We start from the raw sequence: 8,359 nt of genomic DNA on the forward strand, positions 1-8,359 counted from the left end.
TAATTTAGAATTTGTATTCACAGTTTGAGTTTGAGCTGGGGCGGCACGGTGGTGTAGTGGTTAGCGCTGTTGCCTCACAGCAAGAAGGTCCGGGTTCGAGCCCCGTGGCTGGCAAGGGCCTTTCTGTGTGGAGTTTGCATGTTCTCCCCGTGTCCGCGTGGGTTTCCTCCGGGTGCTCCGGTTTCCCCCACAGTCCAAAGACATGCAGGTTAGGTTAACTGGTGACTCTAAATTGACCATAGGTGTGAACGTGAGTGTGAATGGTTGTCTGTGTCTCTGTGTGTGTCAGCCCTGTGATGACCTGGCGACTTGTCCAGGGTGTACCCCGCCTTTCGCCCATAGTCAGCTGGGATAGGCTCCAGCTTGCCTGCGACCCTGTAGAACAGGATAAAGCAGCTAGAGATAATGAGATGAGATGAGATGAGTTTGAGCTGATAAACAAGCTCTGGCCCATTCTTCCTCTGTTAGATTTTCTTGCAAATCGGATCTCCATGATTGTAATTTGTTTTGTGATGAATCTTTGGACTTACTTACAAACAAATTATAAAGAAAGGAAACCTGCCCCTTGGAGTCTGAAAATCTTATCGAAAAGTCTTCAAGAGCAGACAGTCAGGGAAGTTTCAAACTATTACACTGCCTGGCCAGTACAAAACTTCTCAATTAAAGATATTTAAAGAAGTGTTTTGAGGGTATTCCATACAAGGCCTTAAGTTCTTCGAAAGACATGAAAGTATGATTGTCTTTAACAGTGTTGGGCAAGTTACTCAAAAATGGTAATACACTACTTATTACTTGTTACTGTCATTTTAAAGTAATGCCTTACATTACAATATTACTCTATTTAAAAAGTAAGGCATTACACTACTTTTGCATTACTTTTAGTTACTCTCGCCAAAATGACTGGAAATAAGGATTTGGCATCCCTAGTGCAAATCTCTCATGTGTCATGAATTTCACCTGCCATCCAGGAGGTGTTTTGTGAGCCTGTAGACTGACATGAAACCAACATGAATTGCTTCTTAACCATACCAAAAGATATATTGTCCTTTCCCTTCTTGCCACAGCAGGCACAGGCACACCAGCACCTTCTTCCACCAGCCATTCTCTTCAATTTCATAGCAAACGGCATTTTCGCTATTAGTATACACATGTAAATGTAACCCTTATTTATAGCTTTGAAGATAGTTCTAGCTGTATTGTTAATCATACAACCCCGATTCCAAAAAAGTTGGGACAAAGTACAAATTGTAAATAAAAACGGAATGCAATAATTTACAAATCTCAAAAACTGATATTGTATTCACAATAGAACATAGAGAACATATCAAATGTCGAAAGTGAGACATTTTGAAATTTCATGCCAAATATTGGCTCATTTGAAATTTCATGACAGCAACACATTTCAAAAAAGTTGGGACAGGGGCAATAAGAGGCTAGAAAAGTTAAAGGTACAAAAAAGGAACAGCTGGAGGACGAAATTGCAACTCATTAGGTCAATTGGCAATAGGTCATTAACATGACCGGGTATAAAAAGAGCATCTTGGAGTGGCAGCGGCTCGCAGAAGTAAAGCTGGGAAGAGGATCACCAATCCCCCTAATTCTGCGCCGACAAATAGTGGAGCAATATCAGAAAGGAGTTCGACAGTGTAAAATTGCCAAGAGTTTGAACATATCATCATCTACAGTACATAATATCATCAAAAGATTCAGAGAATCTGGAAGAATCTCTGTGCGTAAGGGTCAAGGCCGGAAAACCATACTGGGTGCCCGTGATCTTCGGGTCCTTAGACGGCACTGCATCACATACAGGCATGCTTCTGTATTGGAAATCACAAAATGGGCTCAGGAATATTTCCAGGGAACATTATCTGTGAACACAATTCACTGTGCCATCCGCCGTTGCCAGCTAAAACTCTGTAGTTCAAAGAAGAAGCTGTATCTAAACATGATCCAGAAGCGCAGATGTCTTCTCTGGGCCAAGGCTCATTTAAAATGGACTGTGGCAAAGTGGAAAACTGTTCTGTGGTCAGACGAATCAAAATTTGAAGTTCTTTATGGAAATTAGGGACGCCGTGTCATTCGGACTAAAGAGGAGAAGGACGACCCAAGTTATTATCAGCGCTCAGTTCAGAAGCCTGCATCTCTGATGGTATGGGGTTGCATTAGTGCATGTGGCATGGGCAGCTTACACATCTGGAAAGTCACCATCAATGCTGAAAGGTATATCCAGGTTCTAGAGCAACATATGCTCCCATCCAGATGATGTCTCTTTCAGGGAAGACCTTGCATTTTCCAACATGACAATGCCAAACCACATACTGCATCAATTACAACATCATGGCTGCATAGAAGAAGGGTCCGGGTACTGAACTGGCCAGCCTGCAGTCCAGATCTTTCACCAATAGAAAACATTTAGTGCATCATAAAACGGAAGATATGACAAAGAAGACCTAAGACAGTTGAGCAACTAGAATCCTACATTAGACAAGAATGGGTTCACATTCCTATCCCTAAACTTGAGCAACTTGTCTCCTCAGTCCCCAGACGTTTACAGACTGTTGTAAAGAGAAAAGGGGATGTCTCACAGTGGTAAACATGGCCTTGTCCCAACTTTTTTGAGATGTGTTGTTGTCATGAAATTTAAAATCACCTAATTTTTCTCTTTAAATGATACATTTCCTCAGTTTAAACATCTGATATGTCATCTATGTTCTATTCTGAAAAAAATATGGAATTTTGAAACTTCCACATCATTGCATTCCGTTTTTATTTACAATTTGTACTTTGTCCCAACTTTTTTGGAATCGGGGTTGTATTTTATACCCATTTATGTCTTTGTCCTACCTATACATTCTGCACCACAACTTGCACATAACCATTAAATGAACTCTGTTGAAATAAATAAATAACAGGATAAAAATATTTTATTTCAATGCCTTTAATGTTTTCAATGGAAAATGACTCAATCCTCTTAGAAATGTAACAATTGAAAAAAGGATGTAAACACTGATCTATAAAGTGTTTTGGCCTATTGGCCCTCAAATGCTAACCAGTACATTTCAGTCTCTTTTGTCTGACTTCTGACCAGACTTCAACCAAAAAAAAAAACCAAAACAATTTCAGTCTCTCTTGTCGGCCTTCTGCCCAGACTTTAGAAATCAATTATACAGAAGACAGTCACTCACAACTACAACTGTCATAGGGTTAAAAAAAGCAGAAACAGTTAAAAAACAAAAACAAGAACAAAGTGCTTAGGCCTCTGGCCCCCGAAGGCAAGTAATTTCAGGTAATTAAACCCTGTCAGAACATAGGGTATGAGGTTGGCTGTCTAAGGACAGTGAGCATTTAAGCAATTTCACAGTCTTTTTCCTTACTGAAGAATTTATTGAAGCGCATCAGAAGAATGCGCTGAAAGCGCTCATCACTAAGGCGATTGCGTTTTGGAGTGAGCACAAGACTGCCCAGACTGAACAGCCGTTCTACTGGTGCGCTTGATGGTGTCGGTGTATTGTAACGGAGTGCAATTTTTTTAATTCTTGGAAACAGATGGAGACTTTCCATCACAGGGGCAGAATTCAAGTATGATGTTACCTCTGTTTCTACTGACATGAGAGCATCAGCCGAGGCATTAACCTGCTCCTCAAAGGAGAAAAAGTCATCCTTGCTTGGGGCAGTGGCAGCAGGTTCAGGCATCAGGGCGGCAGGTTCCTCTGTTGTTATGGTGCGGCACTCTGTGGTAAGCAGGAGAGTGATGTGGTCTCTTCTAGTCTCCTCTTTCACCCACCGAAGCTTGAACTTGGGCATTGAAACAGCAGCCAGTAGGGCAGCTTTTGAATCAAGATTGGAAGCAAATCGGGTTTTGATTGCCCCCACAATTATCTCCGGCAGCCCAGTGGTCATTGGTGATAGACCATTTTTCATGGTTAAGGTTTTGGCCATGAGCACCTCAAGGGTAGGTTGAAGCGTTCCATAAAAACATGTGTCCTCACCCTGTAAGATGTCGAGTGCGACTGTGAAAGGCTTCATAATGGCACAGTATTCTTTAAGAAACTGGTATTCTCTGTCATTCATACGTTTCATCTGAAAGCGTGTGCACAGTTCATTGATGTCAGTGAGAGACATTTCGGTGACTCTTGCATATGCATCAAAAAAAGAGTTCCACTGTGTCACTGTGGGGACAATCAACTTTTTATCACTAACCTCTTCAACGCATTCAGCTGCAACTGTGGAGCGACTGGCTTTTGTCCACAGTGAAGAGCACTTGGCCGTAGCACTGCGATAGATTGCTCTGGATTCTGGATTGGTTGCAAGCCATTTGTCTACCTCATTGTTTGCAATTAGGTTCAGTGTATGGGCCGCACACCTATGGTGTGGCGGCAGTACACATAGCCCAACTTGAGCATCTTCATCATCAGCAGCACTTAACACACTTTGGAGGTCTGTGAAGTGGACTTCCCCTCCGTCACTGTCCTCCTCCTCCCCCTCATCCATTTCCTCCGCCTCCTCCTCAGACTCAACATGCTGATACTCCTGAAATGCCTTCACAAAATTGCTCCCATTATCGGTCACACATGCTACAATTTTTTCATGAGTAAGGCCATATTCAGAGAAAATGTCCTCCAGCTCTGCAGCAATTTTATCATAGGTGTGGCGACCTCTGAATCTTCTGCAAGCTATTGCCGCCTTCCTCCGTTTCAAGGTGTCATCGATCCAATGCACTGTAACCCCAAGGTAGCTTCGGTTGTGTGAACTCCAAAGATCAGCGGTGGTGGATACGTAGCACTGCCCTTCGATGGTCTTCTTAAGTTCTCTTGCCATGACTGCATATGCCTTGTCCAGGTCTTTTGTGAATGTTTTTCTGCTTTGAAGGACAGTCTGAAAAACATTAAAACATAAGGCAATAGCCACATATTAACACCAAATAACAGCTTTGGTTAAAGACCTTATAATGTACAACAGGGGTGTCAAACTCAAATTGACAGTGGGCCGAAATCAAAAGCTGGTATTAAGTCGGGGGCCAAATTCAATATTTATTCAAACATGCACTGAAATTGTGCATACAGAAATGTATACTCTTAAAGCTAGGCCATTAACACACATACCGGTACTAATTCCCATCATATATTCTTGTATGTACTGTTACACAAACCTGGGCCCACTTAAAAATTCTTGTGCACAAAATGTTGCTTCAAGTCATTTTTTTTTATCAATAAATACACAAGTCAAATGTTCTCGAGGGCCACATTAAATGACTTTGGAGGCCACATTTGGCCCCCGGCCCTTGAGTTTGACACCTAAAATGTACACCCATCATCTTTACCCTAGGCCCCCCCCATTGAACTAGTTCTGTCCGAATAGGGCTGAAAAGCAAAATTCAGTAATAGCTTCTGTGTTGACATCAATGGGGCTTCGTTTCATGCCTTTATGTCGAATCACAGGTAATATAAGACTCCTAATCTGATTCCCGATCTTTCCTAAGGGAATCTTTGCTTCATAGGCTAGTCTGGGAGAACACACCAGTACTTGGCAGTAATACCACCTCAGATAATCAGGTAAAGACACCGTAGGCTTAATTTCTAGATGTAATGAAACATGCATTTTTCATAGTAGATATTTGACATCTAGAAAGTAAGCCCTATTGCAATTTGCAGATATGTAGGCACGGTATTAAATTCTTAACATTTTCCATGCGCTCATGGAGGCTAGTCCTTCTATACCACGCAACGTGACCCCATTTTCAGCATGACTTCCAGCCAAAATGCCCCACGTTTGATTTAAAAGGTATGAAATGCGAAACTTTCTTATCGGCCAGAACTAGACAACGACTCCCTCATTTTCGATATAAGGTCAACATCCAATACAAATTAAAAATTCAGGTAAAAACAAGAGCGTCAATGAGGATACGTAGCCTTGATTACCTCTTTGCTAGCAGCCACTGGGATCTTGGAGATAATTTTCCTGAAGGCGGGCGACTCCACCGTTGAGAGTGGCATCATGTCCTCCACAATGTACTCGGCGACGAGCCTTCTCACCTCTCGTGGTTGGAGATTGTCAGGCCGGCTCCACGTCAATTTCGGCTGCTTTGGTGGCGTTTCATCAATCTTTGTCTCACCGCTTGCTAACTTGACTAATTTTGTGGTGCTATGGCACCTTTGCAAGTGCTTCGTCAGATTGCTTGTACTGTTTGTCGATGTGGAAAGAGGTTTCGGTTTCACACACAGTTTGCATTTAACTGAAATGTTCCTGCGGTCCTTCTTTTCAATAAACTCGAAGTAGTGGGCATATGCCCATCTAGAGAACGAGCTATCGGACTCCATCCTTGTCAGTCTGCCGGTGCCAGCTCGAGACACGAAGTGAAGGGTAGCGGGATGTTTCACGTGGCCGGAAATAGAAAGATTCAGAAGCTGATCTCGCGGTAATCATCAAACATTCTTATGAAGAAAAAAATATAAAAACCGTAAAACATGCATTGTAACGTGCGTTACTTGCGATTGTAACTAGTAATTTATTACAGATTTTCTTCCCTGTAATGCCTTACATTACTGCGTTACACCAAAAAGTAATGCATTACAGTAATTAATTACTTTTGTAACGCGTTACTCCCAACACTGGTCTTTAAAGAGGTCAGCTATTTTAGCTACACCTCGACATGCCCAGGTTTTAAACCCGCTGTCTGCTCTTCCAGGCTGAAATTCATCATTACCAAAGATAGGAGAAAACTGTGACAACTCGGAAGTCTCTCCCAAGTAAACCAAAGCATTGTTCCAAATCATTACTGTATTTTTGAGGAAGGGGTTTTTGGTCTGTTTGATTAGTTTGTTTTTGTTGGCTGAATATATATACAAATTCAAAGGAATATTAATTGAGTGAGATTCTATTGAAACCCAAGCTGGGGGATGGTCCTTCACAAACTAAAATATTCCTGCTCTGATTTGAGCTGCCCAATAATACCACATAAGATTTGGTAGCTGTAATCCACCTCTATCGTATGGTAGATATAACAATGTGAGCCTGAGCCTGGGATGCCTGTTGTTCCAAATGAAGGAGGAGAAGAGCTTTTCAAGTGACCGAAAAAAAGAAAGTGGGGGAGCAAGTGGAATAGATAGGAAAAGGTACAAATACTTTGGTAAAATTGACATTTTCAAGACATTGATACGCCTGATCATCAGTGTTGGGAGTAACGCGTTACAAAAGTAATTAATTACTGTAATGCATTACTTTTTGGTGTAACGCAGTAATGTAAGGCATTACAGGGAAGAAAATCTGTAATAAATTACTAGTTACAATTGCAAGTAACGCACGTTACAATGCATGTTTTACGGTTTTTATATTTTTTTCTTCATAAGAATGTTTGATGTGTTATGCCCACTTGGCTCAAAGCGGAGATAACATAGAGGAGACCACACCGAACGTAACGTTATACTATGATCATTTATTAAAAGAGATTCAAACCCAGTCAGTAAATGTAAACTACTCAAATGTGTAGTGAAAATCAGCTTCATGCAGTGTAGTGCGTAAAAAGATAAAGGGAGAGGGAGAGAGAGAGAGTCAAAGAAGAGGCTGCAGCCAGCCCTCGTAGCCACAGGGCCAGAGCAGCCAAGCCAGAGCACGAATGAGACCCCCGACAGACCTGGAGGAGGTGCTTTTAAACGCCTCCACCCAACTACCAATCAGCTGGCCTATTGGCCACCATGGCCAGCCAGCCAAGTTGATCAGCTCCCCCTGCAGCCTGGGAGCTGGAAGACCGGGCAACTCATACTAATATGTAGGAGGAATGAGGCAGCCATAGCACAGCAGAGCCGGGCGCAACATCACTCCCCCCATAAGACAGACACCCATGCCTGGGTTCTGACAGGGACCACACGCAATCCTAACCCCAACATACAAACACACACTTGACTAAAACATTAAAAAACATTACAGTACATTAGACACAGTTATCCTGAAAGCCATTAACTACATGCATACACACATACTCACACACCCACACTCCACCACCCCAACAGTGTGTCCCCCCCCCATCCATACAGTCCTTCACCACATCCACCCAGCTAAACCTGGCGCCTAGACAGCCAAGTGAGAAGAGGTGAAGACGATACCGAAGGAGGACACCCCTTTTACTCGGGCGCCCGAGACAAGGCGTCCGCCATGATGTTATCCACGCCCCTAATGTGCCTAATGGACAACTCATAGGGCTGTAGAAAAAGTGCCCAACGCATCAAGCGCTGGTTGGGATTCTGGAGAGAAGAAAGAAAAGTTAAAGGGTTGTGATCAGAGTAAACAATAAGTGGGTGCACACCACCACCAACATAAACCTCAAAATGTTGGAGGGCCCAGACCAGGGCAAGAGCCTCCTTTT

The sequence above is a fragment of the Neoarius graeffei genome, chromosome 27 (genome assembly GCF_027579695.1).
Source record: "Neoarius graeffei isolate fNeoGra1 chromosome 27, fNeoGra1.pri, whole genome shotgun sequence".
Lineage (NCBI taxonomy): Eukaryota > Metazoa > Chordata > Actinopteri > Siluriformes > Ariidae > Neoarius > Neoarius graeffei.